The sequence below is a fragment of the Ambystoma mexicanum genome, chromosome 7q, assembly GCF_040938575.1.
Source record: "Ambystoma mexicanum isolate Mex_15411 chromosome 7q, UKY_AmexF1_1, whole genome shotgun sequence".
Classification (NCBI taxonomy): domain Eukaryota; kingdom Metazoa; phylum Chordata; class Amphibia; order Caudata; family Ambystomatidae; genus Ambystoma; species Ambystoma mexicanum.
Genome location: NC_090941.1, coordinates 1,099,955,036 through 1,099,981,750, shown reverse-complemented (window position 1 = coordinate 1,099,981,750; position 26,715 = coordinate 1,099,955,036). Strand labels below are relative to the sequence as shown.

Below are 26,715 nucleotides of genomic sequence, written 5' to 3'. Positions count from 1 at the left end.
CGCTCCACACTCTTCATACGCTCCACATGTTCCACATACATCATCCGTTCCATCCGCTCCACACACTTCATCCGTTCCGTCCGTTCCACACACTTCGTTTACTCCACACACTTCAACAGCACACACACTTCATCCGCTCCACACACTACATCCGCTCCAACCGCTCCACACTTTTCGTCCGTTCCATCCGCTCCACACTTTTCGTCCGTTTCATCTGCTCCACACATTTCGTTAGATCCGCTCCACACTCTTCATCTGCTCCACATTCTTCATCCGCTCCACACTCTTCATCCGCTCCACATTCTTCATCCTCTCCACACTCTTCATCCGCTCCACATTCTTCATCCGCTCCACATACTTCATCCGTTTCGTCCGCTCCACACTCTACATCCGCTCCACATTCTACATCCGCTCCACACTCTACATCTGCTCCACATACTTCATCCGTTTCATCCGCTCCACACTCTACTACATCCACTCCAGACTCTACATCCGCTCCACACTCTACATCCGCTCCACACTCTTCATCTGCTCCATACTCTTCATCCATTTTGTCCGCTCCACATACTTCCTCCATTTCGTCCGCTCCACATACTTCATCCGTTTCGTCCGCTCCACACTCTACATCCGGTCCACACTCTACATCTGCTCCACACTCTACATCCGCTCCACACTCTACATCCGCTCCACACTCTTCATCCGTACCGCACTCTTCATCCGTCCCCCACTCTTCATCCGCTCCACACTCTTCATCCACTCCACAGTCTTCATCTGCTCCACATGCTTCATCCTCTTCGTCCGTTCCGCTTACTTCATCTGTTTCGTCCGCTCCGCATACTTCATCTGTTTTATCCGCTCCATCTCATTAACTCCATCCGTCCCATGCACTCCATCCGTCCCATGCACTCCATCCGTCCCAAGCACTCCATCCGTTCGATACACTCCATTCTTCCCATGCGCCCCGTCAGTCGTATGCGCTCCGTCAGTCCCATGCACTTGATTCATCTATTCCATTTGTTCTGTTCATTCCATGCACTCTGTCATACCATGCCATCTATGTTTTAATTTACATTAGAGGACATTAGGTTTCGATTTTTCACTCGGATCATTTCATCCATTTCCTTAATTTCATCCACTCCACTGCTTTCATTGAGTTAATTCCTTTTATCCTCTTCACTACTTTCATCCACTTCACTTATTCTATTCAGTTTATCTGTTTTAGTTTACATCGGTGGTCATTAGTTTCTGATTTCTTGCTCGGATTATGATGCTGGATATTTATTTATGATAAAGCTGCTTTGGGCTAAGGTCATTGATTGCTGGTGTACAGTTTGAGTTTAAGAGTTGATTTTAGCGGAAGAGCCATGATTTCAGTAATTTGCGGAAAGCCGTGAGGTCCTCAGTGAGTCGGATGTGGGGTGGAAGTGTGTTCCACAGAGTGGGAGCTTGGACTGAGAATGACGATCCACCTAACCTGATGGAGTTGGTTTTTGGTATGACTAGGAGGCGAGCAGAGCTTGATCTTAGAGTGCGTGGAGGATGGTAAGGTTTTAGTTTCTCTTGAAGATATTGAGGTCCGGTTTTATGCATTGCTCGGTCTGAGATGCATAAGGTTTTGAAGGTCACCCTTCGGGCAACCGGATGTCAGTGCAGAGTTTTGAGTGCTGGGGTGGTATGATCTCTTGGGCCAAGTGCTAGTAGCAGATTGGCTGCTGCATTTTATGCTCTTTGTGGTTTAGTCAGTTGGTATGCGTGGATTCCGAGGTAGAGGGGGTTAGCGTAGTGCAGTCTTGACAAAGCAACTAATTGGACCGCAGAGAGTCTGTTGGGAAAGGAGAGGTATGGGAAAATGTGCCTAAGAGTTTTAAGGTTGTAGTGGCAGGACTTGGAGACGTTGTTGACTTGGAGTTAGGTCTGAGTCTAGGGTGCATCCAAGGTTTTTTACTGAATTTGAGGGGGTCGGGGCGTTGCCCATGGCAGATGGCCAGGGAAGCGGGTGCGGAAGAAGGTCGGTATTCCCACATATCATGATTTCAGTTTTTGACGGGTTTAGCAAGAGGTGGTTTGTGGTCATCCAGTGATCTATGTCGAGGAGGCAGGAAGCGAGGTCGGGTTGGCAGTTGGGTTTTGAATTCAGGAGTTTTAGGATTAGTTGTGTGTCATCGGCGTAGTTGTAGCAGAGGATATTGTGCGATCGGATTATTTGTGGGAGGGTGGACATATAGAGGTTAAACAGGAGGGCCAATAGGCATGCTCCTTGTGGAACTCCAGTGTTGACTGGTCGGGCGTGGGAAGCATAGGTGGAGAGTAGGGTTATTTGATCCCTATTGTCGAGGAAGGATGCTATCCATTTGAGAGCGTTTCCTCGGATTCCTAGGGAGTGGAGGCGGTCGAGGAGGATTGAGTGGTTGATAGTGTCGAAGGCGACTGATAGGTCATATAGGATTAGCGCGGCGCATCCCGCGGAATCAGCAGCATTTTTAAGGTCATCCCACACTGAGGTTAGGGTGATTTCGGTTCTGTGACGTACTCTAAAATCAGATTGGGCGGGGTCTAGGAGATTGTTGGCTTCGCCAAAGGCATTTAGTTCGGAGTAAACGGTTCAGTCAATGAGTTTGGCAAGGAACCTGGTGTTAGAGATGGGGCGGTAGTTTTTAGGCTTGAGAGGGTTGAGGGAAGTTTTTTTAGAAGAGGCTTGACATGAGCGGTATTGAAGGCGTCGGGAAAAATTCCCGAGGAGAGGGAGTCATTTATGATGGTTCTTGCATGTTCTCCTGCGCAGGTAGATGCGAATATTTCTTTGAGGGTCGTGACTGAGCAGGGGTCCAGCGGGGAGCCAGATGGTTTGCGGGCAGAGAGAAGTTTGAGAAATTGGTCAGTTGATATTGGGATGAAGGAGTCGAAAGTCGGTTGGGTAGCGGTTGCAGGGGGTGGGATGGCAGGTAGGATGGGTGGGTTGCATGGTGGATGTAAGAGAGCTAGCGTGTTGGTTGGAGAGTTTATTCTTTCGAGAGCTGTGGTGTAAAAGTGTAGAGAGAGTGAATCGCACAGGGAAGGGTGGTGGTACATGAGGGTTTGGTGAATTTGGCGATGATTGAGTGGAGTTCTTTGCTGGGGTTTTTACAGTTTAGGATTTGGGAGTTGTAGTGGGCTTTTTTGGCTTTCCGGGTTTCAGTGCGATGGTGCCGGGCTAAGGTGGATCTGCTAATGGCTGATTTGTCTTACCGCCATGTGCGTTCGAGGGATTTGTATAGTTGTTTAGTGGTCTTCAGTTCTGGTGTGAACCATCTAGGAAAACGGCCATGGAGAGCTGATGGTTTGCAAAACGGGGTGAGTGGGATTAGTGAGGCCTTTAGCCATGAGTCAAAGGCGTCAGAGGTTAGGCGTTCAATAGGTAGGCTGGTAGGTGGAGGAGACTGAAGGAGAGCATCGGCTAGGTCGGGAGTGATTTTTAGTTTCTTTCTGCATTTGCATAGATTGGGAGGTGCTGGTTCAGGTAAGGGGAGCGGGATGGGTGAGCGAATGGCGAAAGAAACAATGAAGTGATCAGACCAGATGATGGGGGTGAGGGGGTTTAGATGTATGAGGTTGTGGGAGCTGAAGATTGCATCAAGTGTGTGTCCTTTATAGTGAGTCGGTCCGTTTATGTGGGTTTGGAGGTTAAGCGCGTCTAGGCCGTCAACCAGAGAGTGGGTCATAGGGTTGGTGGGGATGTCAAGCCAAATGTTGAAGTCTCCTAGAAGGGTGAGGGTGGGATGGTTTAGTTGGGGGGTGGCAATAGAGTCTCAGAGGTTGTTTGAGAGTTGTCTATCATATCCAGGGGATCTGTAGATGATTAGGAAGCTGTGGGAGAACAAAGGGGGAGGGGATAGTTTTACGAGGAGTGATTCGCAGGAAGGAATGGAAGGCTGGTTGTCGATGATTGATGCATGGAAGTGAGACTTGAAGGCGATTGCTATTCCTCCTCCTCTAGATGGGCGGTTCAGCGGGACGAGGGAGTAGTTTGGGAGGAAGGCTTCGTTGGCTATAGGGGCGAAGTCGTCAGAGAACCAGGTTTACGTATTAAAGACTAGGTCGGGTTTGTCAGAGGCAAGGAGGTCATAGGTGCTGAGTCTGTTTTTTGCTACAGATCGGGCATTGAAAAGGATGTAATTTATTTCGGTGCTGGAGGGTGGGGTTGTTTGGAGGTTGATGGGAAGAGTGGGCGGGCGGTTGAGGAGGTAGTTTTGGGGGGGGTCGATGAATGAGAGCAGTTAAGCACCCTACATTGCCAGCATGTAAGCACATTACTCATGAATGAGAGCAGTTAAGCACCCTTTACTGCCAGCATGTAAGCACATTACTTCTAATGAGACGAGTCAAGCACCCTTCATTGCCAGCATGTAAGCACATTGCTTATTAATGAGAGCAGTCAAGCACCCTTTATTGCCAGCATGTAAGTACATTACTTATGAATGAGAGCTGTTAAGCACCCTTCATTGCCAGCATGTAAGCACATTGCCTATTAATGAGAAGAGTCAAGCACCCTTCATAGCCAGCATATAAGTACATTACTTATTAATGAGAGGAGTCAAGCACCCTTAACTGCAGTGTGTAACACCTTAAAGTAGACTGTTGCTCATGGAAGGCCTGCTTTGCCTTTTCCCCCTCTGCCCCAGACCAGGTAGTGCTTTGCTTGCAGGCCTATCAGAATACAGAAGTGTGTTTGCTCAGGCAGGGCCCCACTGCTAGGAAGCTACTCACCTGTCTTTGCCCCCCCACGCTCCCCTCCAGCACAATCCCCAACCCCGCATGGTACATAAATACCACACTGCACTGCATTGAAAAGGATGACAGCAGCATTCGAGAGCCCACCTAAGCTTCTAGTGCCACCAAACCACTGCCCACTTCTCTCACCTGACATCCCTACTTCATTCAGACTCTTATTTCTTAAAAGGTGTGCCCACCCTGCCCTCAACTCATGCTCTGGTAGTCCTGGCACGTTTAGTGTTTGCCATTTTGCACAACTGTACACATTCAAAATTCAGGACTGCAGGTGTCAGAATACATTGAGATGTGAGCATAAAAACCAGGAATGATTGATGATCTCACTCCTGAGTTAAGGCAGCTGGAGGTCCCCTATGAGTAGCTCTCTGCTCAAGACTTAGACATTTCCTAGGAGAGCTTCAAGGATAAAGGCACCTGCTCCTAGGAATGAGTATCTCAGTCCTGAGTTAAGGCAGCTGGAGGTCTCTGTGAAATGTCCTATGAGCGGAACTTGCTCAAGACAGACATCTCCTAGGAGATCTTCAAGGATAAAAGCACCTGCTCCTAGGAATGATTATCTCAGTCCTGAGTTAAGGCAGCTTGAGGTCTCTGTGAAATGTCCAATGGGTGAAACTCGGTCAAGACAGACATCTCCTAGGAGATCTTCAAGGATAAAAGCACCTGCTCCTAGGAATGATTATCTCAGTCCTGAGTTAAGGCAGCTGGAGGTCTCTGTGAAATGTCCAATGGGTGAAACTCGGTCAAGACAGACATCTCCTAGGAGAGCTTCAAGGATAAAGGCACCTGCTCCTAGGAATGATTATCTCAGTCCTGAGTTAAGGCAGCTGGAGGTCTCTGTGAAATGTCCAATGGGTGAAACTCGGTCAAGACAGACATCTCCTAGGAGAGCTTCAAGGATAAAGGCACCTGCCCCTAGGAATGATTATCTCAGTCCTGAGTTAAGGCAGCTGGAGGTCTCTGTGAAATGTCCTATGAGTGAATCTCTGCTCAAGACAGACATCTCCTAGGAGAGCTTCAAGGATAAAAGCACCTGCTCCTAGGAATGATTATTTCACTCCTGAGTTAAGGTAGCTGGAGGTCTCCTATGAGTGGCTCTCCGCTCAAGGCAGACATTTCCTAGGAGAGCTTCAAGGATAAAAGCACCTGCTCCTAGGAATGATTATCTCAGTCCTGGGTTAAGGCAGCTGGAGGTCTCCTATGAGTGGATCTCCGCTCAAGACAGACATTTCCTAGGAGAGCTTCAAGCATAAATGCACCTGCTCCTAGGACTGATTATCTCAGTCCTGAGTTAAGGCAGCTGGAGGTCTCTGTGAAATGTCCTATGAGTGGAACTTGCTCAAGGCAGACATCTCCTAGGAGAGCATCAAGGATAAAAGCACCTTCTCCTAGGAATGATTATCTCAGTCCTGAGTTAAGGCAGCTGGAGGTCTCTGTGAAATGTCCAATGGGTGAAACTCGGTCAAGACAGACATCTCCTAGGAGAGCTTCAAGGATAAAGGCACCTGCTCCTAGGAATGAGTATCTCAGTCCTGAGTTAAGGCAGCTGGAGGTCTCCTATGAGTGGCTCTCCGCTCAAGACAGATATTTCCTAGGAGAGCTTCAAGGATAAAAGCACCTGCTCCTAGGAATGAGTATCTCAGTCCTGGGTTAAGGCAGCTGGAGGTCTCCTATGAGTGGATCTCTGCTCAAGACAGACATTTCCTAGGAGAGCTTCAAGCATAAATGCACCTGCTCCTAGGAATGATTATCTCAGTCCTGAGTTAAGGCAGCTGGAGGTCTCTGTGAAATGTCCTATGAGTGGAACTCGCTCAAGACAGACATCTCCTAGGAGAGCTTCAAGGATAAAAGCACCTGCTCCTAGGAATGATTATCTCAGTCCTGAGTTAAGGCAGCTGGAGGTCTCTGTGAAATGTCCAATGGGTGAAACTCGGTCAAGACAGACATCTCCTAGGAGAGCTTCAAGGATAAAGGCACCTGCTCCTAGGAATGATGATCTCAATCCTGAGTTAAGGTAGCTGGAGGTCTCCTATGAGTGGCTCTCTGCTCAAGACAGACATTTCCTAGGAGAGCTTCAAGGATAAAAGCACCTGCTCCTAGGAATGATTATCTCAGTCCTCAGTTAAGGCAGATGGAGGTCTCTGTGAAATGTCCTATGAGTGGAACTTGCTCAAGACAGACATCTCCTGGGAGAGCTTCAAGGATAAAAGCACCTTCTCCTAGGAATGATTATCCCAGTCCTGAGTTAAGGCAGCTGGAGGTCTCTATAAAATGTCCTATAAGTGGATCTCTGCTCAAGACTTAGACATTTCCTAGGAGAGCTTCAAGCATAAAAGCACCTGCCCCTAGGAATGATTATCTCAGTCCTGAGTAAAGGCAGCTGGAGGTCTCTGTGAAATGTCCAATGAGTGAAACTCGCTCAAGACAGACATCTCCTAGGAGAGCTTCAAGGATAAAAGCACCTGCGCCTAGGAATGAGTATCTCAGTCCTGAGTTAAGGCAGCTGGAGGTCTCCTATGAGTGGCTCTCCGCTCAAGACAGATATTTCCTAGGAGAGCTTCAAGGATAAAAGCACCTGCTCCTAGGAATGAGTATCTCAGTCCTGAGTTAAGGCAGCTGGAGGTCTCCTTGGATCTCCGCTCAAGACAGACATTTCCTAGGAGAGCTTCAAGCTTAAATGCACCTGCTCCTAGGAATGATTATCTCAGTCCTGAGTTAAGGCAGCTGGAGGTCTCTGTGAAATGTCCTATGAGTGGAACTCGCTCAAGGCAGACATCTCCTAGGAGAGCTTCAAGGATAAAAGCACCTGCTCCTAGGAATGATTATCTCAGTCCTGAGTTAAGGCAGCTGGAGGTATCTGTGAAATGTCCAATGAGTGAAACTCGGTCAAGACAGACATCTCCTAGGAGAGCTTCAAGGATAAAGGCACCTGCTCCTAGGAATGATTATCTCAGTCCTGAGTTAAGGCAGCTGGAGGTCTCTGTGAAATGTCCTATGAGTGGATCTCTGCTCAAGACAGACATTTCCTAGGAGAGCTTCAAGGATAAAAGCACCTGCTCCTAGGAATGATTATCTCAGTCTTGAGTTAAGGCAGCTGGAGGTCTCCTATGAGTGGATCTCCGCTCAAGACAGACATTTCCTAGGAGAGCTTCAAGCATAAAAGCACCTGCCCCTAGGAATGCTTATCTCAGTCCTGAGTTAAGGCAGCTGGAGGTCTCTGTGAAATGTCCAATGAGTGAAACTCGCTCAAGACAGACATCTCCTAGGAGAGCTTCAAGGATAAAAGCACCTGCGCCTAGGAATGAGCATCTCAGTCCTGAGTTAAGGCAGCTGGAGGTCTCGTATGAGTGGCTCTCCGCTCAAGACAGATATTTTCTAGGAGAGCTTCAAGGATAAACGCACCTGCTCCTAGGAATGAGTATCTCAGTCCTGAGTTAAGGCAGCTGGAGGTCTCCTATGAGTGGATCTCCGCTCAAGACAGACATTTCCTAGGAGAGCTTCAAGCATAAATACACCTGCTCCTAGGAATGATTATCTCAGTCCTGAGTTAAGGCAGCTGGAGGTCTCTGTGAAATGTCCTATGAGTGGAACTCGCTCAAGGCAGACATCTCCTAGGAGAGCTTCAAAGATAAAAGCACCTCCTCCTAGGAATGATTATCTCAGTCCTGAGTTAAGGCAGCTGGAGGTCTCTGTGAAATGTCCAATGAGAGAAACTCGGTCAAGACAGACATCTCCTAGGAGAGCTTCAAGGATAAAAGCACCTGCGCCTAGGAATGAGCATCTCAGTCCTGAGTTAAGGCAGCTGGAGGTCTCCTATGAGTGGCTCTCCGCTCAAGACAGATATTTTCTAGGAGAGCTTCAAGGATAAAAGCACCTACTCCTAGGAATGAGTATCTCAGTCCTGAGTTAAGGCAGCTAGAGGTCTCCTATGAGTGGATCTCCGCTCAAGACAGACATTTCCTAGGAGAGCTTCAAGCATAAATGCACCTGCTCCTAGGAATGATTCTCTCAGTCCTGAGTTAAGGCAGCTGGAGGTCTCTGTGAAATGTCCTATAAGTGGATCTCTGCTCAAGACTTAGACATTTCCTAGGAGAGCTTCAAGCATAAAGGCACCTGCCCCTAGGAATGATTATCTCAGTCCTGAGTTAAGGCAGCTGGAGGTCTCTGTGAAATGTCCTATGAGTGGAACTCGCTCAAGGCAGACATCTCCTAGGAGAGCTTCAAAGATAAAAGCACCTCCTCCTAGGAATGATTATCTCAGTCCTGAGTTAAGGCAGCTGGAGGTCTCTGTGAAATGTCCAATGAGAGAAACTCGGTCAAGACAGACATCTCCTAGGAGAGCTTCAAGGATAAAAGCACCTACGCCTAGGAATGAGCATCTCAGTCCTGAGTTAAGGCAGCTGGAGGTCTCCTATGAGTGGCTCTCCGCTCAAGACAGATATTTTCTAGGAGAGCTTCAAGGATAAATGCACCTGCTCCTAGGAATGATTATCTCAGTCCTGAGTTAAGGCAGCTGGAGGTCTCTGTGAAATGTCCTATAAGTGGATCTCTGCTCAAGACTTAGACATTTCCTAGGAGAGCTTCAAGCAGAAAGGCACCTGCCCCTAGGAATGATTATCTCAGTCCTGAGTTAAGGCAGCTGGAGGTCTCTGTGAAATGTCCAATCAGTGAAACCCGCTCAAGACAGACATTTCCTAGGAGAGCTTCAAGCATAAAAGCACCTGCTCCTAGGAATGATTATCTCAGTCCTGCGTTAAGGCAGCTGGAGGTCTCTGTGAAATGTCCTATGCGTGGATCTCCGCTCAAGACAGACATTTCCTAGGAGAGCTTCAAGCATAAAGGCACCTGCCCCTAGGAATGATTATCTCAGTCCTGAGTTAAGGCAGCTGGCGGTCTCTGTGAAATGTCCTATGAGTGGATCTCCGCTCAAGACAGACTGTTAGGCAGAATTGCATGCAGTACCCTCTGGGACCACCACACACATTAGGACTACAGGTGTTAGCCAAACCAACCTTTGGTATAAGTCTGTACCACACAGTTGTTGGTAGCGAGCTGAGCAGCCAGGCTTATCTCAAGAGTGAATGTGAGCAGTACAAGAGGTTACACAGAGGTCTTTCAATCACAGTGGTTCAAGTAGACACATACTCAAGGTTTCTTGGTAAAAACACTTATTAATTTATTACACAATCATTTAGAAAACATTTCACTAGAAGGAGGTAACGTAATATTATATACCAATATACTTCAATACAAAACTCTAGGATTTTGAGACAGTTTGAGCTCCCCGGAAATAGGAGCCAAATGGCAGTTCAGTTACTTAGAAGTGAGCAAAAGGGACAAGGTAAGTAGAATAGATCACATATACTTGTTAGGCAGTGCAAATAGTTTCAGTTCACCAGAAGAGTCCAATTCAAGCCAACAGGCCAGGCAAAGTCAATGGGCTAGTTAGTGTTCTGGATAGGAAAGAGCAGTTCTGGTATCAAACAGTAAAGTCTTTGCAAAAGTTCTCAGAAGTAGTTTAGGTGAAAAAGAATCATATGTTGGGTCACAAGCTGATTAGGCCTGCAAGTTGGGAAAGTTTCATGAGCTTTCACCGCGAGAGTGGCGTTCTCTCAATCGGGTAGGCACAGTACCTTAGTATGAAGAAACACTTGCAGCTGAAGTCGGTGGTTCCTGGAAGTTCCTGCAGATCTCGCTGTTCCTGAGCCTCAGTCGTGGGGACAAGAGGGAGGACGTCGGGGGACTCCTGCACTGCAAGGGATCATCAGAAAAAGCAAACAAGATGGAGTCACTTCAGTTGCAGTAGCTGTAGATTCAAGTACACAAGCTGGTGTCCCTCTCCCTGGTTAATCGTAACCATCCTTCAGAATGGTATCCAGGTGGCTTATGAGTTGATTGGTCCCACCAACTCAAAGAAAGAAGTCGTCCTTGAAGGGGCTTCTCTGTCGAGATGAACCTGGCAATTCAGACCTGCAGCAGGGCTGGCTTCACTGTGCAAACCAACGGTCCAGGAGTTGCAGCAGCCGTACTCTTCCAGCTCTTCTTCGGTTCTTTCGTTCCAGTGGTCGACTCTGCTTTCCAGTCCAAGAACTTGCCTTTTAAACAGTTCTCTCCCTTTCATTCCATACTAGCTGTCACTCACCTAGCAGGGTGGCTGTTCTTGCCAGCCACTATGCAAAAGAAAGTTGGATGAACTCATCCAACTAAGTCTGGCGCTCTCCGTGAGAGCTCTTGTAGAGCTTATTTGTTGATTTTAGTGCAAGTTTGTGCAATCTTGATCAGAGTTCTTATCAAACTTTAAATCTATATATATGCTCAGAAGGGGTTGACATTCAGATGAAATTCAAAAAGAATTCAGAAAAGATTCTGAATTTGCAAATTGTAAACCGCTAGGTATCTTTGGACAAGAAGCAGACTTGTTTGGTTTTTCATATGGTTGTTTTAATGCCAATGCATTTCGGAGCGAATCTCCTTCTTCAGGGCGTTAACCACACTACTATATTCAACTAATTCATCAGTTAGAAACAATCAATATAATAGGTAAACAAATCAAAGGATACATCAAAGGATACATTAGTTCCATGTAAGGGAAATCACAAGTCAAATGTAGTGCAAAAAAAGTTTGGATTGTTGCACAAGTGTATATATATTAGTTCCACAATCAGCCGTTTTGGTGATAATTAGTAAATGTGTAAGAAAAATAATTAAATAATTAAATAGGTGCGTACATACCCATTAATAGTAATTTCCAAAAGTCAGAAGAGATGGTTATGGGGAAGAAAACAACAAAATGGCATCCTCATTAGACAGGTGTTACTCTAAAGTTATATGAATGAGCATTAAGTTAACAGTACTATGCATGTCTGAAATTAGATTAAATTACCTTCGCAATTTCTTGTGGTGCCTAATACCATTTCAAAGTAGTGAACTCTGTACGTTCAATGGTTCAACTGCAAATGATGAAGACAAAGATAACATATACTCAGTGGATTACTGCTAGTCATTTAGAGAAACACATGCGAGTTGCCGTGTGCCTTCAAAAAAGGATTCAAGGCTTACCCGTGTGAATACGCTCTTGTATTATTTCTTAGCCTATGGCCGTTCTGTTAAAAAATAATAAATGGGCCTGATTATAATACAAGTGTTAAACTAGCCTTCGATGTCTTATTTTCAATAAGTGGGCAGATTGAGCTTACCCTAGTATTCTACTGTTCTTCAGCGAGGAGACTGGCGTACTGTTCGCGAGCGTGCATCGCGTAGGGAACACTGATTGAAGTTGTGTTCAGGTTCCCATGGCAACCCCGTTCGGTGTGCGCAATTGCTTAGGACGTACCCACCGTTGCGACACCTCGCGTCCCGTGTCCCCATTGAAACGGGGAGACGGGACGGTCGGGGTATCCATGTAGATGTTAAGTTACGTAAGTTGGAGAAACATTTATTCTCAGTTCGTTATGCGCGCAAATATGTCTTAGTTAATATTACGTTTTGAAATGGGTGTATTTGAAAATAATTCTTGCCAGCCAACCAATCACGCCAGAGTGGATTTGGGTGTCCTAGGAGACTAAGCATAGGGAGTTCCGGGCACCTCCCTCACTTTCTGCCCACCCTAGACACTCAGACGCCAGAGGCGTCTTCAGTCCTGAAGCCCGCCAAAGGCATACGAACAAAGGGACCAGACCTGGTTTGGCGCGCAGAGACAAACACTAAAAGGACCTTTCCAGTGTATGCGGTCAGGACATATCATGTAGTTTGTTGTAAAACCACTGCCACCAGCCTTTTCAATAGGAAAGGATAGCATTTGACTATTTGACTGCCTCATGAGTATTTAGACACAGGGGATACTATGTAACCCCTCCAGCACTCCATTGTAAGAGGGTGTGTGCTGGGTCTAGGAATTTGGAAAGACTAGTAAAGTCAATTTCACTTTATATTCTCTGGGAAACAGTAGTTTATCCCAGAGAAGGTATTTAAACCTTGGGGAAGTCTAAAAGACATCCCTGTGTCACTGCACTGAGGGTGCTGTGTAACACACATGAAAAGATGATGCCTATGGAGTTATCTAAAACTCCATAATCAAAGAACACAAGTGTAAAACACACATCAAAATACATGAAAGAGTGGGAAAAAAGGCTCACACTCTTTCCAGATAAGAAAATCAAGTCCTCAAAATCTAGCAAAGTTTCTGGGGGTCTCTAAGGTGAAGGGAAATAGCACATTTATGAGAATTCTCCCTAACACTCGTCCCCCCAAGACTAAGGGACAGGAGGATTTAATCCACCCCTGGATGAATCCCCTTACTCCATTCGGTCAAACATTCTGGAGGGACCATCAGCATTTTGGTGATTACACCCTGACCTGTGTTCAATGGTAAAATCAAACCGTCCTCACAATTTAGGATTGTCCCCCTTCATCTGCATTAACCATCTCAAGAGTTGGTGGTCAGTCTGAATCACAAAAGTAGATCCATACATGTATGGTCTAAACTTCTACAGTGACCCCACAGTAGCAAAACATTCTCTTTCAATGGTTGCCCACCTTGTTTCTGGTTCCTTCAGCTTTCTGCTGATGAAGCAAATGGGGTGCTCCCTACCTTTCTCATCCAGCTGACTCAGAACTGCACCTATGCCTGTATTGGAAGCATCTGTTTGCACAATGAAGGTTTGGCTGTAATCAGGAGCTCTTAAGACTGGAGCTTGACAAAGGACTTTCTTAAGTCCTTCAAATGCCCTGTTGCACTCCCCATTCCATCTGACCTTTTTAGGAAATTTGGGTGAGGAGACCACATTCAAGGGAGAAGCTATGGACCCATAGTTCTCAATGAAGTTCCTATAATAACACGTGAGACCTAGGAAGGCTCTCACTTGGGTTTGAGTAGTAGGGGTGGCCCATTCTTGTACAGCTTGTACTTTGCTACCCAATGGCCTTATTTCACCTCCTCCTACCTCATGTCCAAGTTAGACCACTTTGCTCTGACCAATTTGACATTTACTTGCCTTTATGGTCAGATTGGCCTGCTCAAGAGCCTGCAAATCATATCCTAAGTGGTTAACATGTTCTTTCCAAGTAGGGCTGAACATTGCAATATCATCCAAGTATGCCATGCAGAAGTCCTCCATCCCATTCAGAACTTGATTAACCATCCTTTGGAATGTTGCAGGTACATTTTTTAGTCCAAACAGCATTACCTTAAACTGGTAGAGGCCCCCTGGGGTTGAAAATTCAGTTTTCTCCTTAGCATGGTGTGTCAGGGCTATTTGCCAATAGCCTGACGTTAGGTAAATGTACTGGGGTACTTGGCTGAACCAAGTTTGTCCACTGGATCATCTGCCCTAGGTAAAGGATGGGCATCAGTCTTAGTGACTGCATTTAGAGCTATATAGTACACACAGAATCTTAACTCCTTGGATCTTGCCTTTGGCACTAGTACAACTGGACTAGACCATGGACTGGTAGAGGGTTCTATTACCCCGAGATCAAGCATCTTGTTGACCTCTTCCTTTATGTGAGTTCTGACATTATCTGACATTCTGTGACCTCTGCTTTTAACAGGTAAACAGTCACCAGTGAGAATATCATGCTGGCCCGAAGGGGTCAAGTTGGTCATAGTGAAAACAGGGAGGCAAACTGATTTAACAGAAACTTGCACTCCTCCTGTTGTTCTAGTGTCAGATTAGAAGAGAGATTAACTCCTTCTATTTTCTCATCTGAAGGTTATCCCCTGAGGAGATCAGGTAGAGGTTCACTCTCTTCCTACTTGTGAGCTGAAACTAGAAGCAATGCTCCCACTTCTGGTCTGGTGACATAAGCTTTTAGACGGTTGGTGTGAAAGATCCTGGGGGCCTCCTTAGGATTGCCTAAGTCCACCAGAAAGTTGACCTCTCCAAGTTTTCCCACAACCTTGAAGGGTCCTATCTATTTGTCCTGTAAGGTCCTCTGCCTTGTAGGAACCATAAATAAAGTGTGCTGGTCTTGAGTAAACTCAACCATGTTGGCCTTCTGGTCATGCCAATGCTTCACCAGAGCCTGACCTGCTTTTAAGTTATCAGATGCTTCTGTCATCATGTGTGTCATTCTCCTCCGAAGACCTAACACATAGTCAGTGACTGTCACTGGCTTGGGAGAAGGAGCACTCTCCAATCCCTCCTTAATTAGGGCCAATGGACCTCTAACTGGATGACCATAGAGAAGCTCAAAGGGACTAAATCCAACTCCCTCCTGAGGGACTTCTCTATAAGCAAATAGAAGGCATGGCAGTAGAAGGTCCCACTTTCTTCTAAGGGGTTCCTCTAAAGCAACTATCGTGCTCTTCAAAGTGAGGTTAAACCTCTCTACCAATCCATTTGTCTGTGGATGGTAGGCAGTTGAGAACGTGTAAGTTACTCCACAGTTTTTCCACATAGCCTGCATGTAGTGGGACATAAAGTTTGATCCCATGTCAGAGATGACTTCCTTAGGAAAACCGGCCCTGGTAAAAATACCAAGTAGGGCCTTAGCAACAGCCTGAGCTGTAACAGTCCTCGTAGGTATAGCTTCAGGATACCTAGTAGCTTGGTCTACTACAACCAATATAAATCGATTGCCTGAAGAGGTTGGTGTCGATTCCCACCCTCTCAAAAGGGACTCCCACCACTGGGAGAGGCACCAAAGGTGCCACATTCTTATCTCCACTCTTGCCAGAGATCTGAAAAGTGTGACAGCTCCTACATAATTTATCTACATCATACCCCAACTTAGGCCAGTAGAAATATAGAGAAAGCCTTTCCTTGGTCTTCTTGAAGCTCAAGTGACCAGCCAAAGGAATCTCATGGGCTAACTGTAGGAACTGGTGTCATTTCTCTAGAGGCTTTACAAGTCTTCTCTAGTACCCTGGGATAGACTCAGTTGGTTCACTGTAGAAGCGGCCATCTTCCCAGTATAACCTATGCTTCACTGGCTCTTGCCCGTCCAGCTGTCAAGCTGCCTGTTGGTGAAGACCATCAAGAATAGGGCACTCCCTTTGACCTCTGCTGAAGTCTGCCCTAAAGGGGCCACCTTCTGCCAGTAAAGACTGCAGCTCAGATGGTATTTAGGATCCAGATTTCCAACAGGGGTAAGGTCTTCTTCCAGCTCTGAATCTTCAGCAGCCGATTCAAACGTCCCTGGTTGTTCCTCACACTCAGCCTCAGCTGGTGGAGCAGTCACAGGTGTGACTTTGGACAATCATGTCGGGGATGTCCTTCTTGGTAGTACAGGAGTGCTTTCTGGCTTTTTCCTTGAGATCTTGGGTTTCCCCTTTGTCTCATTCTTCCTGGAAATAGCAGTTAGCAATTCCTGTGGGCTAGGTGTTACAGATTCTTCTGTAACATCTTCTGGAGAGCCATCTAAAGTACTCTCCCTGGCCCTCCTTGTCTGCTCTTGTTTCCTTTTGCTGGGAGGCCTGGGGGTGCTTGATACAACTCCAAGAGTTTTTAAGTCATTCCCCAACAGGACATTCCCAGGCACCTCACTTTGTACACTAACAGGTATCTTGACAGTCATGTTGTTGCACTGGATGAGCACTGGTAGTCTAGGAAGCATTTGAACAGGGCCTCCAGCCAGCTTAGTGAGGCTTTTGGGTGCCTTAGCAACATCCTCAGCCTTGAAAAAAAATTCATCCACTACAGTAATGCTGGCCCCAGTGTCTCTAATGGCAGGGGTTTCCTGACAATTTACAAGTACACTTTTTCCTTAGAGTCAGCCAAGTGCTGTCTCAGTTCAGGAGAGCAAGCACCAAAAATAGATTCTAACAACAATAGATTTCTTATTCCTTCAAAAGGGGTTACTCTGCAACCCTTTACACAACCATCTAAGTTTTTCAAATATTCACACACCCAGGTAGCCCAAGGGGTACCATTACAAGGACAGTGTACACTCAAATAGATTCTATATGACCAACAGCACAAAGGAACATTTTCAAACATGCGTTGATGCTGGCTATCCTCAAAGAAAAAACAGGATGCCTCTCTCAACAATATATGCCAGCATTGGCCCAGTTTCAAGCAGGTTCTTCCCAAATCAAGTCGTGGGATCTGCACCCCTAAAGAAAATAATAATTCTGGTCACAGCAATACATGACAGCATTGCCCCTAGTAAAGACATTTCCATGCTGCTAGTGACGTAAAATAGGGCCTGCCTCAACAATGTATGCCTGTACGGCCTCCCATCATGCTGCGAGTACAGACATCATATCCCACAGCCTGTCTTAATATATGCCTGTGCTGCACCCAGTTCTGCATAATGTCGCTCTCGATGCCCACAAACAGCACTTTTGCCCCAAGCGCGCACACACACACACACACACACATGTACAAACACATTCATGTAAACCTGCATGCAAACAGACATTTCTGAAACATAACTTTTATCTTTGCTATGAGCCTGAGATCTACTTAAACTGCCCGATTCGCCTTAATAAGTTCAAGACTTAGGTACCCCCAGAAGAGTCTTGTGATAAACCCATCTGCTTAAAACCATCCTTTGACAAAGGTACACATCACGCATACAGCATTTGCACATCAAACAATCATTGGTTTGGGGACTAAACCCCACAAACAAAAGTCCAAATGGGTGGGAGGCAGCCATGAAGGCTGCCTCCTCAAGGTCAGTCTTTACCTCCACGCTCCTTCACCCTGTCAATCCCCTTTCCGCTGCACGGCCCCACCAATACACTCCCCCAGTCCTCAATTTACCTCAATCGGCTCCGTGGAAGTCTTCTAGGTTCCCTCCAGGCCACGCCACCTAAAGACAGACGTACGGGGCAAGCCCCTCTGTATGCGGCCTTCTGTACATTGGTGTCTAGGGGGCATGGCCTAGAGACTGCAATCACAATTATCTGTAACACTTAAGGAAGGCGAGTTAAGATTTGTGTGGGGAACGAGCTACCCCTGCATTGCTTGCCATGTCTTCTGCCAGAGATGCAAGTACACCGAATATTCAGGGGTGGTGGTAGCTTCAAATGGTAGCTTTGTCAATGGCTAGTTCATGGCCCATGACCATCTGCATTCACCATAATCTCATGTAAGATTGAGTGACACTGTAGTTGCAGTGTCTTTGAGGTGTCAGTGGACAGTCAGAGGGGACATGCTGGGTAACTGAGTAGAAGTGTAGACCCTAAATGTAGGCCATGGCATGATGTCACCTGATATAGCATGACTTAGCCTAAGATCCTATAATGTGGCATGATAAGGCATAGCAGCTGGAGAAATACTGTGTTGCATGGATGTACAAAAATAAATGCGGCCAACTGCAATGTTTTAAAAGTGATAAAGGTTGTCCCCAGTTATTAGGTGGTTTGTTGGGCAAGACATAGTAACAATAGCCACCTCAAAATTAATCTGCCTCCCACCATAACAGACAACACATCTCGCCATATAACTCCCACCACAAAACAACACAGTTACACAATTTAAAATCCACCAACTGTAGACAGGTGTCTATACTAAGCTTCCCTATACACCACACCAACTCATCACAGATAGACCAACACAACTCTCCACACTCCTTAAACACCACTCTGACAAACACCACAGACAAGCACACACACAATATACATTAGGAGCATCCATCACTGCTCCACAGAACCCACAGAATATCTCAAACTCACACACCACAGAAAGCCCTATCTTTTCAGATCTGTACATAACATTGCAATATACAAACATGCCTTGCTTTGCTGACTTCTATGATAGTCCTCCATCCCATCTCGTGCTGGCCATGAAGTTGCAAGAACACAGAAGTGGGAGGTGTGAGATGCAAGACTAAATAACATAACATAACGGGGCATTGTCATTTTCTGCTCAAATTTCCAGTGCTACGCTAACGACACTCAACTCATTTTCAGGCTGCCCTCGGCCACCTACTCTCCCTCTCTCATCTCTGACTGCCTAACTGCCATTCAAGATTGGTGTGCCGCCAATGATCTTTGTCTGAATGCCAGCAAGACGGAGATCCTCCTTTTCCCTCACTCTCTGGCCGGCCTCCCTTGGCCCTTCTTCCTACCCCTACCTGCGAGGCTAAGAACCTTGGGGTCATCTTTGACTCCACACTTTCCTTCTCGGCCATATCTCTGAGGTCTCTAAAAAGTCAAACTTCCTACTGCACCTCTTCAGAGGAATTCTTCCTTTCCTCTCCTTCCCTCAGAAGCTCACTGTCTCCCAAGCTCTGGTTCTCTCTCGGTTGGACTTTTGTAACAGCCTCTTTCTAAATCTACCTGCCTCTACTCTCTGACCTCTACAACTTATCCCGAACAGGACTGTGAGACTTGTCCTTGGCCTCAAGCCCTGGGATTGTATCTCTCCAGCTCTGAAATCTCTCCACTGGCTCCCAGTGGATGCAAGGATTAAATCCCAAACCTTCTGCATTGTCCACAAGGCTTTCTGAGGCCTGGGTCCAAAATACCTTCAGCTATCCCTCCGCAAATACCTCCTCTCTCGAGCTCTTTGCTCCTCTACCTCTAATTCCCTCCGGGTCAATTGTTTTTCAAAGAAACGAGCTGGGGGTAGATCTGTGTCTTCGGCTGGGGCCTCCCTCTGGAACAGCCTCCCTGCCACTCTAAAACTTGAGGAGAACCATCTCCGGTTCCAGAAGCACCTCAAAACCTTCCTCTTTGCATCTGCCTTCGCTCCCCTTCTCACCTGCTGATCTGCTCTCTTGGCACTGTGCACCTGGCCACCCTCTGTCCCCTGGGACCCAGGTACCTGCTCACCCTGCCATCTTCCTGCACTGCCTCCTGGCCACCCTTACCCTTGGGACTGTATCTGTACCCATACAGCCCCCCCATTTTTCTTCTTTTTCTGCACTTATTCAGACTTACCCTGTCTGCTGCCTTAAACACAGCACTTACAACTTGCTGGCTGCACTACCACAGTTTGCCTCAATTTTCTATTTATTTTATTTATCTGCGCTCCTCGGCTCTGCACTTTCCACTCTCCCCCTTCCATGCACTTTTTGCCTTTTCCCTTCCCATGCACTTGCGCGTTCTCAATGTCACTGGGCCTAGTAAGATCGTTTTTATGTTGTGCTGTGTTTCCCCCTGTTCCCCTCCCTTGCCTAGTCACGCTCTGAAACACTTGTGTACGAGCACCATACAAATAAAATATCATATCATATCATATCAGAGAATTTCACTCATTCGCCTGTGGGCAGTATTCTGGATGGCCTCAAGCAACTTTGGGGATTGCCAGTAACAGGGGAGGACATTAACATTGGTTCTGCCGTCACCAGTCCTCTATACTAGGCTCTCTTGTGCATTGACTGTCTGGTGAGACTATGGCCCTCATTAGGACCCTGGCGTTAAGGGGTTAACGGCGCTGTAAAAGGCTGCGGTGCGGTTAACCCCTTAACGCCTTACTATGAGGTCCCATTGCGGCTCCCGACCTGAACGGCTGGTCTGGACCAGCTGTTAAAGTAGGGACCCGCAAAGGGACCTTGATGGCAATTACGGTACCGCAATTTGCGGTACCGTAATTGCCGCCTTCCCCATTCCCATTGATCCCTATGGGGCAAAAATGGGAATGGGGAAGGGCCATGGAGAAAGGGGGAATTACCGCCCCGCCAACCTTGGAATGGGGTGGTAATTCCCCCTTTCTCCATGGCGGACTCCGGCATGGACCATGGTGCTAATAGCACCATGGTTTAGCGCCGGAGTCCTAATGAGGGCCTATGTATCTGTCTGTCAAATCAAGTGTTATGGGGCAGAGGGAGAGCTAGTGGAACAATAACAGAATTAAAGTATGGGAGTTCTATCCGTGAAGTCTGAACCTAATCACTTCTAAGGACACATTCATGAAGTTAGGTCACATAGATAATACATTATTTGCTCGGGATAACCTGCTTTGGTTAAGCAGCGAAGCCAGGATTCTAACCAACTCTGCAATTTAGCCACTTGAACACACACTTCCCAAGTTTTATTCGGGATCCATATTTAAGTTTTGGCTTTCAAAAACTACAATTACACTGCATGTTAGTGATAATTTGCACACACAAATACAAATCACACAGTCAAGCAACCTGACAACATGTAACTCCTTATAGAAACATGTTAAGCCAAAATAATGTTTGTACACCCTGGATGGAGAACTACAAGTCTCAGTATGCAAAATAATTCAGATCTAAAACTGGCTTCTTTACATCACTCTACCTTTAGCACTTCAAGACACTCACTAAATGAAACTGTGCAGTAAGTTCACCTTTGTATAGAGACGGTTTTTCACAAGATCCCAGCTTGAAAACATATGACTACACATGTATAAGCTGCGAGGAATTGCCATCTGCCCAGGGTGTAGAAGCCCTGGCTTTTTTTCTTTTATTAATTAATTAAAAAAAGAAGATGCAGGTAATTCCATTCTTTTTTTGCATGTCAAGCTAGTACACGTCATACATATGAATTCATCTTTAAAACGTGCTTCATTGTGTTATTCAGTTGGTGTAGGCAGACACAGAATTGGAGGGTGCACAAGAAAAGGCCCATTTATCACACAGGTAGCCCAAATGCACTCCACTAAGGGCCACAAACACTTTTCTGTATGTTAAAAAAAAGTGTAAAATATTAAATTAAAGCAATAGTAGTGACTTTTTACATACTCATTGGTTTGTATTGAGAATAAAAAAAAAATGGTAACAATAAAATTACACTGTCAATACAATTTTCTAAACAATATCTTTGGTGTCTTATGCTCCACTAGATGCACAATATGAGTAAGAAATCAAAGAACCCCTCTAACAGCTCGTGTCAGAATCACAGATGATGAGTAATCAGAACTTCAATATGATTCCCATGTAGTCCCAACGCGTTTCGGATAGATAACTCTCTCCATCTTCAGGGATACACCGCTGCCATTCAAAAACTAGCCGCCAAAAACATTTTTGTGATGAATAAATAAATAAAGTACAACCTTCAGATCAATCAGACAAAAACGAAAATCATGATCCTTTCCAGATCGGGCCGCTCCCAGAAAAAACCTCAATCTTGGTCAGTGTGCAAAACCAACATCGAAGTGGTCCCGCACTTCAAATATCTAGGAGTGACTATCGACGGGTCCTCACAGGAACTTACAATGCAACAACGTCTGTGGGCTAAAACCAAACAACTAACTTTCCAACTAAGAGCGATTGACAGAAAGTATGGCAAATTCTCGCTAGTGCCGGCCATTAATTTCTACAAAGGAAAAATGGTTCCGGCCCTGACCTAAGGCATGGACGCCATGTTCACTGTTCCATCCAAACTATGGAGGACACTGAAGGGCTACATTTGGAAATCTCTCCTAGGCCTACCCAACGCCATTCCGATTGAAGCCATCAGACGAGACCTGGGCCTCTTATCTCTAAGTGCCACTGTCAGCGGGTCCTCACTTGCCCTCTTCAGGAAGACTCTCATTAAAGACGGCGTGCCAATTTTTAACATCATTGGACAGGAACTCGAATCATCGAACTGTAAGGCCGTCCAAAAATGGTCACTCCTCCAAAAAACCAAACTGGAGGACTTGCAATGTACACTAAATTACCTGATCTCGAACCCGCAAAGAGTCAGTGAAAAACTGAAATTGCAAGACTGGATCAACACTATCGACAAAGCGGTCGCAACCAAGTTCCTCAACCATCTCCCACCAACTTACAATAAATTGAAATTCCCCATGGCGTACTGTCTGAGATTTCCGGATAAAAAGCTTCGCTCTACATTTTTAAGAGCACGCTTAAACCTGCTCCACACTCGAGAAATCTTAGCGATGAGAAGGCTGTCGGCTGTCACTACATGTAGACTGTGTAAAACTCCGGACTCTATTGAGACCATCCGCCACCTTCTCCTAAATTGCCCTGCTCTAAGTGATGTGCGTACAGCCTTTCTGCCTCCCCTATGGCTCGACTCAGTGCTGATCGACGAACAAACATGGTGGTACCGTTTGATATCTGGTGAAAAATCCCGCTGGGCTGCCGCCACGGCCAAAATACTGGAAGCTGCCTTTGTCAAAATCAACGCTGCAACCTAGACGTTTCTCTGGCCATCGAACTCCAGTGCCCAGGCCCCCAGCAACTGACGACTGTACCATAGATAAACTTTGAGAACATTACTGCACTCGACACGCCTGGACTCAGGCTGCATAAATTCTAAGCTGTCCTCACTTCATAGAACGCATCCTTGTAAAAATCACTTTCTTTGATTATACACAAGTAAAATAAATAAATAAATAAATAAATAAATAAAGTATTGAGAGTCTAAAAAATGTAACTACAACTTCACAACTTAACAGACTAATCCCAATCAAACTGACCTAATTGAAGTCCAAGTGTCCATAGCACAGGAACTGAAACCAAAAAGTATGTCTTCAACCCACTATTCACTTCTGGCAAGGCATCTACATGTTGCCAACAATAAGATGTTTCCACCCCCCGCCCCCACTCCCATGTGTGAATATTCAAGCAATCGTAAATCACAGTTGACCATTAACAGGATCTAAAGAGAAAAAACATTTATGATAAAGACCTTGAGGAGTCTCTCAAACCAATACCTCCTGGTCGGTATATAACCAACCTGGCACTTACTTAGATTTCCTCAACACGGACCGTGGAGCACAGAACGGGTAACAGCCAGCTCCATGCTCTGCGCCCCGATTACAAAGCCAGCAACTGCGGAACTGCCCATTGTATCAAAACTGTCCCTCTGTGGTGCGCAAATGTGGGTGACCACGAAGAAACCACTGCTCACTGTGCTTTATGCATGGTTATGTATATGGTCATCCATGGGTGACCACAGAGAATCAATGGATAACTGTGGCTTAAATGTGGTCATCCATGGGTGACCACAGAGAACCCATGATAACTGTGGCTTATCTATGGTCATCCATGAGTGACCACGGGGAATCCACAATAACTGTGGTTTATCTATGTCATCCATGAGTGACCACGGGGAACCCACGATAACTGTGGCTTATCTATGCGCATCCATGAGTGACCACGGGGAACCCACAGATAGACAGAGTTTATCTATGGGCTTCCATGGCTGACCATGGAGAACCCATGATGACTGTGGCTTATCTATGGTCATCCATGAGTGACCACAGGGAACCCACGATAACTGTGGCTTATCTATGGTCATCCATGGGTGACCACAGAGAACCCATGATAACTGTGGCTTATCTATGGTCATCCATGAGTGACGACAGGGAACCCACGATAACTGTGGCTTATCTATGCGCATCCATGAGTGACCACGGGGAACCCACAGATAGACAGAGTTTATCTATGGGCTTCCATGGCTGACCATGGAGAACCCATGATGACTGTGGCTTATCTATGGTCATCCATGAGTGACCACAGGGAACCCACGATAACTGTGGCTTATCTATGGTCATCCATGGGTGACCACAGAGAACCCATGATAACTGTGGCTTATCTATGGTCATCCATGAGTGACGACAGGGAACCCACGATAACTGTGGCTTATCTATGGTCATCCATGGGTGACCACAGAGAACCCACAGATAGACATAGTTTATCTATGGGCTTCCATGGCTGACCATGGAGAATCCACCAATAACTGTGGTTTATGCATGGTTATGCATATGTTCATCCACCAATAACTGTGGCTTAGCCGTGGTCATTCATGGGTGACCACAAATAACCCACGGATAATCCGTGGCCTCCCATTAAGAATCCAGGAATAGCCTGGTGTGTTCACGGTTTATCAATGACCGACAGTGGTTGACCCACGATGCCCAAGATTGGCCAACCATCACGCTAGCATTGTGTCGTCCATCCATCAGTAAAGTTGTTTTAGGTCTGGGGCAGCGGGGGGATTGTAAGTAAACTGACTATTCTTAACATGAGTCTCAAATTGACATTTGCCTTGTATTTTACAGGTGGCTAAACCCGTAGGACGCCCTGTTTCGAATGAAGACATGCGTTTAACCGTCTTGGTGCCAGCACCGGATACAGTTATTGCCAATTCTTAGAATATGCCACAAGTGTTTTGCCCATATATATTAACCAATAATTATTTTTACTTTCAAATTGGGCTTACAAGATTTACGAAATGATAAAGAACTGTATGTTCATGATTTCTCATTCACACCATTCATGGGTCTAATATGTCAATGGGTTAAAGCACCTGCTGCAGTGACATGCCGGCCGTCTCCAGTCTCACTATCAAATTCAAGAACATTGACTCTGCCTTTCCATACATCCATAAAATAACAGGGTCCTTGGGGTGCTAGCGATGTGGTCACTGTACTTTGGACCTGGTTGAGTTTTCGGACATTTTTATGAAACGTAAATTACTATCATTAGCATAAAGCTTATTAATATGAATTGGGAACAGGAATCTTGTTAAAGAGTACTTGTTTCTGTTATTCTTTTTTAACAATAATACCAACTATTTACCAGTGATTCAAAGTCTGCACTGTTATAACATTATTTCTCACATTAATTCACGTGGAAGGATAGAGATGGCTGTGTTGGAGAAAATGTGATTTCCATTAATATCAACAAATTGTTTTAAAGAGAAATGTCGTTTATAATCACTTTTAAACAACGGTGCTTGCTTGAGTATGATGCATTTACCTTGAAAGTGACATGTTTGAGTACCTTTGTCCTCCTAGTTTGAAATATGTTTCCTATGACTCTTGTCTCTTCTGATATGCATGCTCACAATTTGCCAGCAATTGATGATTTTATGTATGCTGGCAGTTTGACAGAAATTGATGATAAGTAGCTTCCCTTGCCACCCAAATCCCTCAAGTGTAGGCTCCCCTACAACCCAAATCCCTCAGTGTAAGTTAGTTGTGCTGACAATGTGCCGGCAATTGATTAGTAGCCTCCATTGTCGTCCAAATCCCACAAGTGTGAGTTAGTTATGCTGGCAATTTGCCGGCAATTGATTAGTAGCCTCCCTTTCCACCTAAATCCCTCAAGCGTAAGTTAGTTGTGCTGACATTTTGCCAGCAATTGATGATTAATAGCCTCCATTGCTATCCAAATCCCACAAGTGTGAGTTAGTTATGCTGGCAATGTGCCGGCAAATGATTAGTAGCCTCCATTGTCGTCCAAATCCCACAAGTGTGAGTTAGTTATGCTGGCAATTTGCCGGAAATTGATTAGTAGCCTCCCTTTCCACCTAAATCCCTCAAGCGTAAGTTAGTTGTGCTGACATTTTGCCAGCAATTGATGATTAGTAGCCTCCATTGCTATCCAAATCCCACAAGTGTGAGTTAGTTATGCTGGCAATGTGCCGGCAAATGATTAGTAGCCTCCATTGTCGTCCAAATCCCACAAGTGTGAGTTAGTTATGCTGGCAATTTGCCGGAAATTGATTAGTAGCCTCCCTTTCCACCTAAATCCCTCAAGCGTAAGTTAGTTGTGCTGACATTTTGCCAGCAATTGATGATTTGTAGCCTCCATTGCTATCCAAATCCCACAAGTGTGAGTTAGTTATGCTGGCAATGTGCCGGCAATTGATTAGTAGCCTCCATTGTCGTCCAAATCCCACAAGTGTGAGTTAGTTATGCTGGCAATTTGCCGGAAATTGATTAGTAGCCTCCCTTTCCACCTAAATCCCTCAAGCGTAAGTTAGTTGTGCTGACATTTTGCCAGCAATTGATGATTAGTAGCCTCCATTGCTAACCAAATCCCACAAGTGTGAGTTAGTTATGCTGGCAATGTGCCGGCAAATGATTAGTAGCCTCCATTGTCGTCCAAATCCCACAAGTGTGAGTTAGTTATGCTGGCAATTTGCCGGAAATTGATTAGTAGCCTCCCTTTCCACCTAAATCCCTCAAGCGTAAATTAGTTGTGCTGACATTTTGCCAGCAATTGATGATTTGTAGCCTCCATTGCTATCCAAATCCCACAAGTGTGAGTTAGTTATGCTGGCAATGTGCCGGCAATTGATTAGTAGCCTCCATTGTCGTCCAAATCCCACAAGTGTGAGTTAGTTATGCTGGT

General features: G+C 45.8%; 1 protein-coding gene across 1 annotated transcript in view; it reads left to right on the top strand.

The window, feature by feature from the left end:
• Window positions 1–25,280, top strand: part of LOC138528049 (uncharacterized) — a 30,880-nt gene extending 5,600 nt beyond the window's left edge. The window contains exon 2 of the mRNA XM_069639489.1: window positions 24,636–25,280. The gene's annotated coding sequence lies outside the window, so the exon portion shown is untranslated. The remainder of the gene's footprint in view (window positions 1–24,635) is intronic.
• The last annotated feature ends 1,435 nt before the right edge of the window (window positions 25,281–26,715 follow it).